The following is a 16,919-nucleotide window of genomic DNA, read 5'->3' as shown; positions in this document are numbered from 1 at the left end:
AGACCTGAAAAGGATATTGAGTCCCCTGGAAGTGACCTATACATGGTTGTGGGCCATCATGTGTCTGAGTCATCTCCCTACAAAGTCATGTGTCTATGGTCATTGGAAAATCAAGGATGCATTTCTGGAAAAGAGAAAGCACATTTGGGAAATGGAAAATCTAGCATTTCTACTATAAGTAGCAAAATGAATGAGAACATGTAGGGCAGCCATACAGCAAAGTGCATTTGGTGAACAGAGATTAGAAAAGGTCATCTCAACACAGATACTTGACTGCATATTTATGTCTAACTTGTTCACTTAAAAAGGCTCTTTCATGATCATGATTTCAACCTTCTTTAATAAGTTCATTTTAACACAGAAAGAGAATCCCATATGGCTATCGAAGGGGACAAATTCTGGGTGTGGATACTGGTAGTTTTGGGCATAAGTCTATAAAGCCAAATAGTCAGGATAAGGGTTTGGAGAGAGAGCTCAGTGAGTAAGGCGTTGACTACAAAAGTGTGAGGAATATAATTTGTATCCCGGGTACACATATCATATTCCAGGCATACAAGGCAGTTTTCTTGTGACATTTTCACTCAGGATTCAGAGCCAGGAAATCCCTAGAGCAAGCAAACTACCTCAAAATCCACTCACTTTAGTATGCAGTATGAAACCCAGACTCAGGATACAATGTGGGAATCAAGGAAGGAAGATATTCTATGTCAATCTCTATCCTACATATGTACACTTGAAAGTAGATGAACACACAAACATCATAGACCACATACCCTTCTGCGAATTGTAAAAATTCAAAACAGATGTGGTGGCTTAGTGAAGTTTTTTCAATATAAATATATCAACTTTCTTGACTATCTGAAAACCCAGATAAGCTAACACAGTGAGTGTCTGATCTAAGAACATAGCAGATACACTGCCAGATATCTTGCCTCTGTATAAAACCAGAGTGCATAAGAGTTAAGGAGATGACAGAAAGATTTCAAAGAAAGCATTAGGTATGGGAGGATAAAAAAATATGGCAGATATGGGAGTAGTGGCAAGCTTTTAATCCATGTATTTGGGAGTAAGACATAAGTGGATTTTTATGAATCCCAACCTAGTCTATATTGTACACCACACAGACACACAATCTTCCACAGGACAGAGATAATTTCTAAGATAGTTGTGGAGAAAAATGAGTAACAAATGAATTATAGGTCACAGTCGAACTACCTGAGATTTCATGATGTCATTTTTCCAGTTTCTTGATTTGCGCTTGACTGTTTTACAAAGGAAAGGAATATAACGTTTCATTTAATAGAGTAAATGAACATCATGAGATAGCAATCATAATTCATGCTGTCAACTTGATCAAAACTAGAAATATCTGGATACTGGACTCTGAACATGACTCTTGGGCACTATCTGGTCTGTGTTAATTGAGATTGGAAGACTCATCCAGTGTGGGCAGTACCACTCTCTAAAGAGGGATCCCACACCATCAAATGGAGGAAATGATGTGACTTCTACCTTTGTCCCTTTCCTTAAATGCAGATGAGGAGCGACCAGATCCCCAGGGTTGCTACCAACTGTGATTTCCCCACCAACATGCACTGTGACCCTGAATTCATTCCTGGAATAAGGCTATTTTTTTAAAAGTAGCTTTTGTTGGAAAGTTTTTTCACAGCGACAGAGAAATAAATTAAGCATAGACATGAAGCTGTCGTTCTTTCTGAATCCTTCACTTTCTTAACCCTTTTGCTTAATTATTGTGCTCAAAATATTTATTAATCTTCAATTCTAATTTTATACACATTTACATATACTTAAATATATATATTTATATTTGACAACGTGAAGTGTGTTGTGAAATTCAACTTTTTGAATTCTACTCATTTATCTTACTTTAGATATCATCCTCTTTAACTTATTTCTTATTTAATTTTAACTAAACACTATTTTTGGTGTGTGGCCTTCTCAAAATATTTTCACAGAGAAGTGGGTTTATTTTTTCAATGAACTATAAATATAATCTTCAAATGCATTCCCACTCATACATGAGATATGGCTTTACTAGGACTGTTTTCCATTGCATAGGTGAAATGTTTAAACACTCAGTGACAGCAAGTCAACAGCACAGTAGAGAGACCTGTAAGAGATCATGCTTGAGACTGGCACTCACATGACTTGTTTGTATACTAGGATTCTTCCTTTACCTGTGCCAGTGGTTCATCTTCAAACTGAGTTTCACATGTACTTACTAGGACAATACTCTTCCAAGGAGAAAGGAGAGAAGCTTCATAGAGATTCCCAAGATTATAATGATACTAACTGAAGCTGTCAATATTGATTCTGTAAAGATATTTTCGAGTTGGGGCAATACTTTGGTTGGTAAAGTGTCATAAAAATTGAAGACCTCTGTTCAGTCCCCCAAAACCACTAATACAGAAAAACATTTGGGGCATGTTAGCACATAATGGTACTCTCAGAATTGGGGAGGTGATGGTGGTTATATCACTGACATTTGCAGGCCAGCAATCCTAGCCTAATCTTCCAGCCCCAGGTCCCAATTACAGTGATTATGTCAGAAAATAAAATGGAATGGTATGAGTGTTATTGTCTTCTGGCCTCTATACACAGATGCACACTACACCATACATATGACTTACATATATGTGCACATGTACATTCATGTACACACACATAAAAAGATATCTTTGTGCAAAATGATGTTTAACAATATAAAATGGCTCAAATAGGAAAGAAATAAATTATATACATAATAGAACATAATGAGTTATGTATTATAGAAAATAATAGGGCACCATTAATTCTATACATTCCTTAAAGCTAGAAAGGCAGATTTTAGTTTTATTTTCATGTGTGCTTCATTACTACTATAAAATCCTTATAGTACAATGACCAAAAGGGAGCCCTTTCCATATTTCTAAGTGTTCCTTTTTCAGGTGACAAATGCTTTATCTAAATTAATGTAGTTTCTTCCTTGTTCTTCACAGTAGTGTTTAAAACTATACCACTAGCCTCTCTCCTTTCTAAACAACTATACCAGTGATTGCACATTATATAAAGAAACTGTTAAACCTGAAGTTATCAGTGTTAAAGCTATGCACAATATTATTTTGGGTCATTGAAGAGGCACATAAGCGTTCCTTATTTTCAGCAATAAAGAAAACTTCTGGAGTTCTACTCAACGCTGGACCACTAGCTTTCAGTGATCACTAAGTAGTTCAAGACTCATTCAGCATGCCTATCTGCTCTCTGAATAGCTTTTCTCATGGACCACTCTGGACAGTGTGAGGCAGGTGCTTCTGCACAGATTAAATGGCATCATGACCAAATTTCATCACTTATGGGTATTAAATGCAGTGCTCAGTACTTTAAAGAAAACAACATGAAAGCTGAAACAGCTCTCAACATTACTAATTTTTTCTAAAAAGAAGACTGACTCTACCTTATTTTTAGATATCAAGTAAAGTTGTAAGTACTTCTGTTAAATCCTGGTCACTAGAGAGATAAACCAATACACCAATACTTCAGCCAACTGCAGCTAAGGGAAACTATTCTGTATTCTCCATAGCCTGCATGACTCTCTCTCTCTCTCTCTCTCTCTCTCTCTCTCTCTCTCTCTCTCTCTGTCTCTGTGTGTGTGTGTCTATCTCTCTCTATGTCTCTGTGTCTCTTTGTCTTGCATTAACTGATATATTGTGTTCTGTGGTGTGCATATTCTATTGATCTGTAATTTATATTGAATATATTCTCATTTTGGGGCTTAGATGTTAATCACAAAAATTTATTTAATTATTCTCCTGTGGGGAACTGCTAAAGAAACTTTTTAGATTTCATATTAACCCACCATTTTATTTTATTTTCTCTCTAGCTCTGCTATTACCAGCTATTCCATAGATCCATGTAAGTCTGGAGCACAGAAAAATACAGGCTACATCAAATTGAACAGAGACTCACTATGGTTTTTAGACTAGCCTGTAACTTTCTACAGAAACAAGGCTAGATATGGACTCACAAAAATTCTGTGCCTTTGATTTCCTTGTGCTGGGACAAAAGGCATGGGCCACATCAGTAGACTCAATATCACTAAAGATAAACACAAAACCTTACTAATCATGTGTTCTACATATTAAAGAAATCCCTCATGCCTCTAGACAATCAACAGTAACTGATCCTGGCCCCCTTTTCTGATCCTGAATCCTGATCTCACCCTAATCACAAGACACACCTCTCTCTCCCTTTCTTGTTTCTGTGCAGTCTTAAACCAGACTGCAAGTGTTACCTTTTTGTCACTGTGACAAACTACTGCAGATAAGTGCTTAAAAGAGGAAAATATGCTTAATTTCCTCTTTCTATCCATCAAGGTTTCCATCCATAATGATAAGAAAGTTAATCTCAGGAGAACCAAAAATCAAAGGGTGGGTGGAGACAAAGGTACAACCCTAAAGGCTCCACCTCCAATATTCTATTATCTCAGGCCACTAGAAGACTAGCCATTCAGTGCAAGAGCCAGTAAGAACTATTCTCATCCAAATTGTAAAGTTTCAGAAAAAAAATGTCCTTGCTACTACCAGAAGCTTTGAAGTCTTTTTCTACTTCCTCTGCCTCTGTTCTTTTAACATCTTAGTGAGGTGCTAGCAGTGTCACTATAGATACAAAGCATAGACTTGACCTAAAATCAACTTGGAAAAAAGTGTCCAAAAAGCATGTACAAAAGGATGTACAAAAGTTTCTACAAAATTACTAGTCAGGTTAACAATCTTAAAATATAAAAATATAACTAAAAACTAACATGGAAATGCAGTCTAGCACTGGGAATGTACAAATAGTGTAACACCCGTACAAAGCCAACTAAAATGAAGAGGTGCATCTGAATGTAAGAGGAAGAGGAAGTCTCTCAATGAACAACATGCTAGTAAATGAAACAAGCTATGTGATCATCGATCAGTAGGCAAGATCTCTTAAAATGTTCTGAGTTCAATTATCCAGAACCAGGTGAAAAACCGAGCATGCCGGACACTGTGTGCATTCCCAGGACTGTGCAGTATAGACAAGCAGATCTATAATCTTAGCTGGCCAAGTTAGCCTAACAACAAGCTTGTGGTTTAATGAGAGACACTCTCTCAAATAGTGATGCACACAGTGATAAAGAAAGTCAGGCATGTCTTGCTGTTGCTTCCACATGCACAGGTACCAATATATCCACACGAATGTGACACACGTGTAAAATGCAAAGTAAGCATGCTGGTCTGCTGTTATGATTGCTGTTGTTATTTACAGGGAATAAGACCTGGATGAACAAAATTCCTATGTATTAACAGTGGTTAAATCACAGAAGAGAACTTGCATTTTGGTGTTTTATTGTACTACTGAGAATCAAACTTTAGGTCCTCATAAATGCTAGGTAAGCACTGTGCTATTTTCTTGGCTTCAAAAAGAATATTTAACATTTACAAATGTCTGTATCATTCCTTATATTTTTACAGTTGGTCTGGTAGTTATGTGTTTAATCACAACAGAAATACTGATATGAATATATCCTTAGAACATGGTACAAGTAACTGTAGAATGTATTTAAGCAAATTAATAAAGATACAGGGTGACCAGTGATAGCATAATGGGAAGCCAGGTGTGTGTATGTAGAAATCATTGACTGAAGCATCTTCACTCAGCAACAGAATTTTGTTTGTATTTATATTTTTATATGTATGTGGGGTATGAATTTATGCATGTGAGTTTTTGCTTATATATGAGTACATATAGTAGGTGTGTGCTTGAGGGCATATGTATATATTTGTACATGCATGCAAAGGCCAGAAGTTGACTTCTGGTGTTTATTCTCAGTGTGTACAACTTTATTGAGTCAAGGTCTTTCAATTGGACCCAGAGCTGTACAATATTGATAATCTAGCTATGTAACTTTGTCCAAGGATCTCCTGCTCCTACTTCTCACATGCTGATATCACATCTGATCTATTATCCTCACACAGCAATTACATGGATGTAGAGGATCCTCATCCTTGTGTAGCAATAACTTTATGCAATGAGCAATTTTTTCCAGGCCTGTACATTCATTTCTTATTTTGTTATTAGATGATATTAAAAGATAAACATATTCAAATAGGAAATATTCTCAGCTTGGAGATGGAACCAACTGTACTGAACTAAAATAAGGGGAGGTGGCATTGAGCTTGAACAAGAGGGTATTGAATCTCCACAACAGCCAGCATTTCAGTGGACCTGCCAGATAAAATATGAGGTTATTGCCAGGGCTCAGTTCCCATAGCAACCACAGACAGTATAGCAGAGAATTCCTTTATGTAAAAGGTCTAGTGAATCCCGTCATTTTCACCTAGAATAAAGTAGGCATTCTTATCTATTCTGCTTACTTCTATGACATCCAGAAGTAGAATTAAATAGGTAAGGCTCGTGCTCCTCTGAAACAAAGTCCATCGGCTAATACATTTGTAATGAACACCATTCACTAGGGTTCTCTATTGATTGATGAAAAATTTAAAGACATTTGTAAACATTAACATAACAGCCTGTTCTGTTTAAGGAAATAAGCACAGTCGTTAAGTGTTTGCCCATGTGTTTGCCCTATAGAGCAGTCATTCATACAGATATGCTGTTAGTAGGTAGCCAACTCCCCTAAAATCCTCAATTTGAACCTTGAGAGATCAGAAAGTGCTCTTCACTACTGATCATCTCCCTAACCCCAGAGCAATGCTGTGTAGGTTAACGTGTGTGTGTGTGTGTGTGTGTGTGTGTGTGTGTGTATGTGTGTACTTTATGTTCCCTTTTTAAAAATTCATATTTCTCCTCCATGCAGTTTAAGTTCAAATTTGATTTCTATATTGTTTCCTTAGAGACCAAAGAACAAAACATTTCAAAGGTCTTCAAAAAGCCAAGCTGATTAATGTAAGTTGTTTAATGATGCCTTCCTTAGTCTTATACCTTTAATTAGCAGCCCACTGCATTCATCTTGTTTTGGTCAGATAACTTTTTCACCAAAGCATTTGTAGCCCATTTCTATACTTCTCCAACCTACCAATTACCCTAATCCCAGTTTACCCCCACAGTTGTGTGTTCATGATAATTGAAATGCATTATAATTACAGCAGATGCAGACATTAAAGAATTAAGTGAATAAAAGACAGAAGTCAGCTTCCTAAATTTTCCAGGATTTGGTTCACAGCATAGAATTCCACTGTGGATTGCTGCTGGAGAAATCCTCTGATAATGGTCATGTGCTGGTGGTCAAATGATCCTGCAAGCTCATCAGTGATGCTAAAACAGCACTAGGAATAACAGTGCTGAGCCTCAAGGAGGAATCTTAGACAAAGTAAATTCCCTTCATTGGAAGCTGGTAACCACTGGGCAGCACTCCCATCCAGTGACTACTTAAAGTTGATAATCTATGTGCTACTCAGGATCTTTCAAGGACTCTTCTTCAAAGCAGATAACATTCAGAATTAGAGCTATCAGCATGATTCTCTCCAGTATTTCAAATCTATTAACGAGAGAAGAAAGGGTAGGGGCAAAAAATCCATTTAAGATAGGATAGGAAGATAGGAAGACAGGTATATTTATCTGGCTGAGGCAAGGAAGGGTCTCCAGTCCTTGGAGTCTGGATGACGTCTCTCCCACATGAGGATCAAACATTTCATCAAGATTATCAACATTTGATTGAAACATTTCTTCTACCAGCTACAGGCTGTAATTTTTTAGGTAATTCAGCATAGACTAAACTCTACTTATAGTAAAAGACAGGCCGTAATCCCCATTTGCTTCTCTAGTGGCTCAACATTCATGAATTGAGTTCCCATTCAAGAGATGTTCAGAGCCATCCTAAAATGGCTATGACTTAAAATGGGAACAGAGGCAAGAGAGAAGTGTCCTGCAGAAAGATGTTGAGCACAAAATTTTAAAAGCTTTTAAGGCTTAATTTTCATTCATCTATGCATTCACGTATACGTGGAGGTTCGGGGGAGGTCTTTTGATTGACTGAAGCTAAAGTTACAAAGAGTTTTGAGTTTCTTTTTGTGGGTGCTGGGAATGGAACTCTGTGCTTCTGGAAAAAGAGCATGTACTGATGCCACCAGTTTCACACAAAAGCTGCTAAATTCCTTCCCACAGCTAGTTGATGCAGGTGGTACTCTCTGTGCACTTGGACCTTGAACTGAATGGAAAAGAGAAAGTGAGCTGAGTACCAGTATCTATCTCTCTCGGTCTTCTGACTAGAAACGATATCATCAGCAACCTCAAAGTCTGGCTACCAGCATAGGATCATCAAATCAGGAGCCTTTCTATCTTACATTGCTTTGTCAGGTATTTGGCATTGCAATGAGACAAGTCGCTAAAAACAAGTTTCACTGAGACAAGAGAGGTGTTCAAGTTACCAAAATGCTTTTCTTTAGAAACTTCAGAGCATCAATATGAAAAAGGTAAAATGCTAATGTTTGAGACCATTTCTAAGATTACAATCTCTGCTTACAATGTAAAACCTGATCATGATGGTCATTTTAATTGTCCATACAACCTAAAACCTCCAGTGAAGATTTCAATGGGAAATTGTCTTTTTTCTGATTGACTGTGGGCAATGTGTAGAGAATTGCCTTGATTGTGCTAAAATCAGCTGATTCCATTCTTTGGGGTTGGTCCTTAAATCACGTAAGAGCTGAGAAAAGTAGCTGAGCAGTAGGTGGCAATATGTTTGTTTCTCTATGGTTTTGACTATGAACTTAATTTGTAGTGTTGTTTTAACCACTTGTTGCCCTGACTGTTCTTCAATGATCCTGTTACCTGGTGCTGTGACTTACAATAAACCATTTCTCCTTGGTTGTTTTGGTCAGAGTGACTTCTCACAATACAACGGAATGAATCTAAGGCTCTAAAAGAGTGGCTCCAGAGAGGAACTCTGGTTGAGGTAATTCCTACATTTACATTCCCATCTGATATCCAAGCTGCTAGATCCCAGATTTTGAGAAAGTATGTTTTCTTTACTTTTTAAAAATTCCTCTTTTATCTTGGTTTTTGTCTTTGTGTTAGTCTCTTCATAAGATTGTTTTTAACTTTTAGATATATCAATTTTTACATAATATGTTCACTTTCTGTTTGGGGAAAATATGCAGGCATTTAGAGCAAGTATCGTGTACCTTCACTGTGGACTTTGGGACCTTCTAGTACATATATTTTTAATGTGGAACTGTGTCTCATTCACAAATCATGAGTCACAGGTTTTCCTTGACTCCCTCTGGTATATTATACACAGTAAAGATATGACTATTCCCCAATACCATCCTAGTAATCCTAGCCAGTGAGCATTCTCCTGCTACATGATCTTTGCATGGATAAGAATAAAGCAAGAACAAGAGATGAGGTGAGCATGAAATCAGAGCAATACCATGTTTTCGAGAATGGGAACATTGACTCTAATCTACGTCATGTACCTAAAACGAATACCCTATTCTCAGTCTAAATTAAAGAAGTAATCCGATCTACTTCAATACACCTCAACTCAGTCTTATTGAAAAATATCTGCTGGAAAGTAAGGTGGATGGAACTCTTAGCAGAAAAAGTAACTTATCTTTCCAAGTCACAGACTCAGTATTCAGCAATAGAAACACAAGAGCCAAATGCAGTGCAAGAGAACAGCGTGCCTCTCCCCATGCACAAAGATCTTGATTTTATGAGCCAAGTTTAGAAACGTTTAATTTAATCCTCAAGAGTTGTTCTTATCTGCTGTATATAGTCCTAGAAAATTATTTTGCAGGATAAAATGATTTTAGTGAATGAAAGAAAAATTAAATAAGAATGTCCCATTGATATAGGACTGTATTTCAGCCACTTTGAAGGGAGGTTGAAGTAAAAGGAAATAGAGTAAAATATAGTCTCAAAATAAAAATAGGGAAAAAATATCTCAGTAATAGATTCCTTTCCATTCATTGATGGAGCCTTAGATCCAACCCCTAATACTTCAAAGTATTAATAATAAAAAAATATCACACAAAGAAACGTAGATGACTAGGGTTACACTTGGGTACTGCAGTTTTCTTATAGATTTCATTAGGCATATTTTTTTAATTTTCTATTTATTCGTTAGTTTAAATATTTTGAATATTTTAATAGTATCTAGTACTATCCTGACTTTGGTGGCTATGTGGAAGGAGAGGAGAAAGCACAAAAAGCATCAATATCAGCATATTAGTAGGGAGAAAGGGAGCTTAGCAGTTAAGAGCATGTATTGCCCTTTCATAGAACTTACTTAAGGTTCCAGCACCCATATCAGACTACTCATAACCCATATATCTGACTCCAGTGTACAAACGTACTCATATACATACACACATGTAATACGCAAAAGTAAAAACAAAGTATTTTTAAAATATTAACATAATTTTTAAAATAATAAAGACTGGAGATCTGCTACAATCAGGAATACAGGAAAGGGAAAGAACATGAACCAGTAAATCCTCCAGCACATGAAGAGAAAGATGTGAGGAGGAGCTACAGATTGCACAATAAACTGTCACATTCTCCTTACCCAGGCTATTGGTCTTCCAACATCCTTTCTTTCCCAACACTCTTGCCCACTTCTGTATTTGGAAGAAGCCTTTCTTCAGAAAGAGTCTCTACTTTTACAACTATTCACAGCTATTCTTTCCAATTCCTTTTTCTGGAACCTAACAACTCTATAGATATTTCCCCATAGTTACAACAACTGTTGTCACTGCTGCAGCCTCTAAAATAGTGGTAAGAGTGAACAGCAGGGGACAAATAAATATTTTTTTAATCTTTTTCTTTAATTGGTTTTTTTCTTTATTTACATTTCAAATGTTATCCCCCTTCAAAGTTTCCCTCCAGCAACCCAATATCCAACCCTCCATCCCCCTGCTCCTATGAGCCTGCTCCTCCACTCACTTACCCACCCACTCCCTTCCTCCTCCCTGCCCTGGCATTCCCCTACACTTGGACATTGAGCCTTCACAGGACCAAGGGACTCTCCTCCCACTGATGCCCAACAAGGCCATCCTTTGCTACATAAATGGCTGGAAACAAGGCTCACTCCATGTATACTCCTTGGTTGGTGGTTTAGTCTCTGGAAGCTCTGAGTTGTCTGGTTGGTTGAAATTGTTGTTCTGCCTATGCGGTTCCACACCCCTTTAGCTCTTTCAGTCCCTTCTCTAACTCCTCCATAGGGGATCCAGTTTTCAGTGTGATGGTTGACTGCTACCATCCACCTCTGGCAGAACCTCTCAGGTGACAGCGGTATCAGGCTCCTGTCAGCATGCAATTGTTGACATCTGCAATAGTGTCTAGGCCTGGTGATCTTATATGGGATGGATCCCCAGGTGGGGCAGTCTCGGGATTGCCTTTCCTTCAGTGTGTTTCCCCTTCCAAAAAGGACAGGGCAACAACACTTTGGGTTTTCCTTCTTCTTGAGCTTCATGTGGTCTGTAAATTGAATCTTGGGTATTCCGAGCTTTGCCTAATATCTACTTATGAATGAGTGTATACCATGTGTGCTCTTTTGTGATTAGGTTATCTCACAACTCTCATGTTGTTTTTCTTTTTTTAACTTCAAAGGTCATATGATATGATAAAAATTAATCTAGTGCTAAAAAGCCTGAGCTTAAAGGGCTAGGTCATGGGATGCAGTACTGGAGCAATGAGACATGGTCACTACTATGACTTAATTTGTAAAATCAGATAAAGGTGACATTCACATCCTGTGAAAATTTTATAGTGTCTTGTAGAATGTGAACATGTATGAATTCATTGTTACTCTATGCCATGTATCTCCTCACATAGGCATAAACTGTAATCATTTTTATTGCTGTAAAAAATATTTCTTGTTGCACCTTATGGAGAAAAAGAGAGTTCTGCTTCACACATGACTAATGTAGATAACTCGTTGACAAAATTCTACTCTCTGTATATCTAAGCAAAGAACACTGCTCCCTGGCCTGAACAGTCCCTTCCATTTACTTTATGGCAGATTTGCTGTTAAGATTTAAGAAAAAAAGGAGAGAACTGAACCACACTGTCACCACATGGTGCTAATAAGAATAAAAATATTCCAAGGATACTGTGACTCTGTTTGGCTACCAAAAACAGTGGAATGAAAGAAATTAGAATTCCCCCAGGAATTACCTGCTAAGAGAAGGAAAGTCTAAGGTGGTAGTTATGGTTGGAGGAAGAACTTATGTTCTCTATAAAGATTTGCAACTCATTAGGCAACCTTACAGATACACTGATGCAGAGATAGGTTATGCAAGAACTAAATGTTGATAAAGAGAAGTCAGAAAAGGATTTTGAAGGAAAATCTTGGGGAATGGAGGGTCAAGGGACATCTCTCCTCCTCCCATTGTGACTAAATAGAGTATATTTCATTTTTCTGCCTTCATTATGACGTATTGGTCTAACTGGCCAATTGAGGTTGTGTGGCTAAACCTGCTTTGTTAGTCAGCCTTCAAGGTTCTAGCTTTGAATTTAATAACTCCAGTAACAATTAGTAATTATTCAAGACACAGACAGCTAACAGTAATTTGGGCTCATGATTGTTCATCTTCTCTCAGAAAAGTCTCTGAATATTGTATGAATTAAAATCTGTGTCTGTTAACTATGAAGGTTATGTCAAAAAGAAAAGATATTTTACTTTTGACAGACTACAGAGTCTACCCATTGCCTTGTGAATTCTAATCATCCATTATACAAGTATCACACACACACACACACACACACACACACATACATACAGAGAGAGAGAGAGAGAGAGAGAGAGAGAGAGAAAGAGAGAGAGAATATTAACTCTTTCCTTCACATGACTATAATATTTGCCTTCAGACTTGTTTAGATACTTCAGTGTTTGAAACTGTGAATATTTTAGCTTAATGAGTATCATATTAATAAGCTTAAGTGGAAATTCTCAAATCCCCAATTTAAATCATTTTAGGAAAAGAAAGAGATCTGTTTACATAACTCAAACATGGAATAATAACACTCAACAGCACAAGAACATAATACAAACACACATACACAAGCACACACACAAATACATTTATAGGTGACACACAGAGATACATATACCACACCCCACACACCACACAAATATATACCATACGCAGACCACAAACCTCATATACAAACACATATACTACACACACACATGCAATGCATTTTACACTCTTTCCATGATCATGAGTTTGAGAGCTGTGTTCTGTGAACTTTGCTGCTTTGCAAAGTTCTGAGTGAGTGTCTTGGTCATGCTTTTCTAAACATAGTAATGAGACACCATGACCAAGATAACTTACAGAAGAAAGAGTTTGTTTGGAGTTTACAGTTTCATATGGTGAATCCAGGCAGGGCAGAAAGCAGACTGGACTAGCATCTAAGAGCTTTCTTTGTTGAAATAACATCAGAAACCAGAGAGAAAGAGAGAGAGAGAGAGAGAGAGAGAGAGAGAGAGAGAAGAAGGAAGAGGAGGAGGAGGAGGAGGAGGAGGAGGAGGAGGAGGAAGAGAGAGCTAACTTGGAATGGGTTGGAGATTTGAAATTTTGTAACCCACTCCCAGTGATCCAGCTCCTCTAATAAGACCACATTCTCCTAATATTTCCCCCAATTTTTTAATTATCTGGTAATTAAGCATTCAAACACACGAGCCTATTGAGCATGTTGTTGGTCAAACCACTATATGAGTCCATATGTTTGACTGAGTTTTATCTGAATTATTCTCTTTTGGGAACACACAAGAATCAGACTGGTATTGGTGTCTATACAAACTGAAATTCAGGATCACCCTGGTACAATGTCTGACTTAGGGTTTCTATTACTCTGACAAAACATGACAAAAGGAAACCTGAGAAGGAGAGTATTTCAGCTTACAATTCTTACTCCATAACAGAAGTAAGTCACGGCAATAATTCAGATAGGAGAGAGACCTAGAGAAAAGACCTGGTGCAAAGACCATGGAGGAGTATTACTTATAAGTTTATTGTTCATGGCTTGATCAGTCTGCTTTCTTATAGCATCTTGGATGGACAAAACCCCAGGTGTAGCACTGAGTACAATGAATTACCTCAGTAACACATTAATCATAAATCAAAAATGCCCCATAAGGCAGTATGAGAACGTTTCTTAATTGAAGTTTTATTTTCCCAAATGACTCCATCCTATGTTAAGTTGACATAAATCTAGTAATGGTGAAGCCTGCCCCAGTCAACAAGGGAAAAAATTAAAATACTTGGGCTGGGGGCAAATACTTGCTCAGCAGGCAAGAGCACTTCCTTGCCAACCACAAGAAGATTCCTAAGATTGAGTTCCCATCACACAGTTAAAAATAAAACTGATTGTAGCTACATGCTCCTGTAACACTGGCACTGTTGGGGACAAAGACAGGAAGATTGTTGGGGCTTGCTGGTTACCAGCTTAGTTCCATATTCAAGGGTAGATCTTGTCTCAATGGAATTGGATGAAGAGTGGCAGAGAAGAACATAAGACATCCCAGTCTAATGTATGAATATGTGTGCAGGAGACTATGTACCTACACATACAAATATATAACACCACACACACACACACACACACACACACACACACACACACACACACAAGAATCCACAAATTATAGATGTTTCCAGAAGTCTTCCCATAGTTACAAATTGCAAAAAAAGAAGGCACAATATCCTGAGATTATTGTCTCTCACTTTCAAAGAAAATTCATTTTAGTCTTCAACATTTATAACCAACAGCAGAAATTCAGTCCTTAACTGTTTATTAGTTGCATACTCCTTCCTTTTTAAATGAATGTCTTGTGACATTTGTTAGCTGGTAGGAGTCTCCTCACATTTCCATTTGAAATTTTCCTTCTTAACCTAAAAGACATAACTTCTACTCCTCCCTCCTGTCCTTTCTGTGGCTCATGCCACTGCTGCCTATCTCATTTACCATACTCTTTTTCTCTGGATGCCAAACACTGGCTAGAATCTGTATCCAGTAACCACCACTCTTTTCAGGACCACTGGATGAGATTGATGCATAAACTGTTGGTATTGGTTACCACAGCATACTTGAGAAGACAGATTTAGCTTTCTTCTACTCTTATGTAATAATATCACATGAAAAAAAAAACAAAAAAACAACAACAAAAAAAAACAATCTCTGTGTTTGATGGCAATATAGTAAACTAACACAGTGAAGTCTGTAACACAAATTATTGTAATAGATCAATAAAACAACCTTGCTAAACAGTATTGCTATGTGCAGAAAAGTGAGGCTCAGAACTCCAAGAGTCACTTGGATATTTAGCATAACAGAAATAAGCATACAACTGGTATTCTCTAAGTGAACATGTCAAAATTCCATGTTCTATAACACTGGAAGGAAACGAGGAAATAACAGATGATCTATTTTTCAGAGAGGCAGACAGGGAAGCCAGGGTCTACCTACAGCCCCCAGTTCCCTTCACTGCAGTTTTGTGATAAGAAGGAAAGCCAAGGTTGCCTAGTGTTTATTATGATTTATGAAATCCAGAGCAGGGTTTTGAGAAACATGCCAAAAAGCAGTTTAATCTAGAGACGGTCTCTGTCGCTGTATTAGTCATTTCCCCAACAAATGGCCATTACAAACCACTTGACAAATCCTGCTAAGAGAGGAAGGGTTGCTCGGGCTCAGACTGAGGGGACAATCAATTATAGCAGGGGAAGAACAGCAACACAGTGAAGCATCGGGACATAATAGCATCTGTGGTCAGGAAGCAGACAGATACATGCTACTGAGCTGCTCCTTTCTCCTTCATTTTATTTTATTTTATTTTTATTAGATTTTTTTTGTATTTACATTTTCAATTGCTATCCTCTTTCCCCTGTTTCGAATGCCTCATTCTGTCTGCTACTATGAAGATGCTCTCACATCCACCAACTTCCACACAAATGCCCTGGCATTCCCCTATATTGGGGAAATGAATCTACACAGGACCAAGGGCTTTTCCTTCTATTGATATCAAACAATGTCATCCTCTACAAAATATGCATCTGGATCCATGGGTCCCTCCATGTGTACTCATTAGTTGGGGATTTAGTTCCTGGGAACTCTGGGGTTGGGGGTCTAGTTGGATGATACTATGGGGTTGCAAACCCCATCAGTTCCTTCAGTACTTTAACTCCTTCATTGCAGTCCCCATGCTCAGTCTGATGGTTAGATGCAACCATCCTTGTGTGTATCAGTAAGACACTGACACGGCCTCTCAGAAGACATCCATATAGGGCTCCTGTCAGCAAGCACTTGTTGGCATCAGCAATAGTGAATGAGTTTAGTGGCTGCATATGGTTTGGATTCCCAGGTGGAGCAGTGTCTGGATGACCTTTTCTTGAGGCTCTTCTCTACTCTTTGCCCCTGTATTTCCTCCTGTGAGTATTTTGTTCACCCTTCTAAAAAGGACTGAAGAATCCATATTTTGGTCTTCCCTCTCCTTGAGCTTCATTGTTTCTTGGGTATTCTGAGCTTTTTTGATATCCACTTATCAGTGAGTGCATATCATGTCTTTTGTAATTGGGTTACCTCATTCAGAATATTTTCTAGTTCCATCCATTTGCCTAAGAATTTCATATAGTCATTGTTTTTAATAGCTGAGTAGTACTCCATTGTGTAAATGTACCATGTTTTCTGTATTCATTCTTTGTTGAAGAGCATCTGGGTTCTTTGCAGCTTCTGGCTATTATAAATGAGGCTGCTATGAACATATTAGAGTATGAGTCTTTGCTGTATGTTGGAACATCATTTGGGTATATGCCCAGGAGTAGTATAGTTGAGTCCTCAGGTACTTAGTACAGTGTTCAATTTTTTGAGGAACCTCCAGACTGATTTCCAGAGTGGTTGTATGAGCTTGCAATCACACCAGTGATGGAGAA

General features: G+C 37.8%; 1 protein-coding gene across 5 annotated transcripts in view; it reads right to left on the bottom strand.

Annotated features, from left to right (window-relative positions):
* The window catches only part of Cntnap5a (contactin associated protein-like 5A), a 1,008,100-nt gene that overhangs the window by 413,434 nt on the left and 577,747 nt on the right, over positions 1–16,919 (bottom strand). The window lies entirely within an intron of this gene.

This window comes from Rattus norvegicus, chromosome 13, assembly GCF_036323735.1.
Source record: "Rattus norvegicus strain BN/NHsdMcwi chromosome 13, GRCr8, whole genome shotgun sequence".
Classification (NCBI taxonomy): domain Eukaryota; kingdom Metazoa; phylum Chordata; class Mammalia; order Rodentia; family Muridae; genus Rattus; species Rattus norvegicus.
Note: the sequence above shows the minus strand (reverse complement) of the source record. Positions and strands in the feature narration are given on the sequence as shown.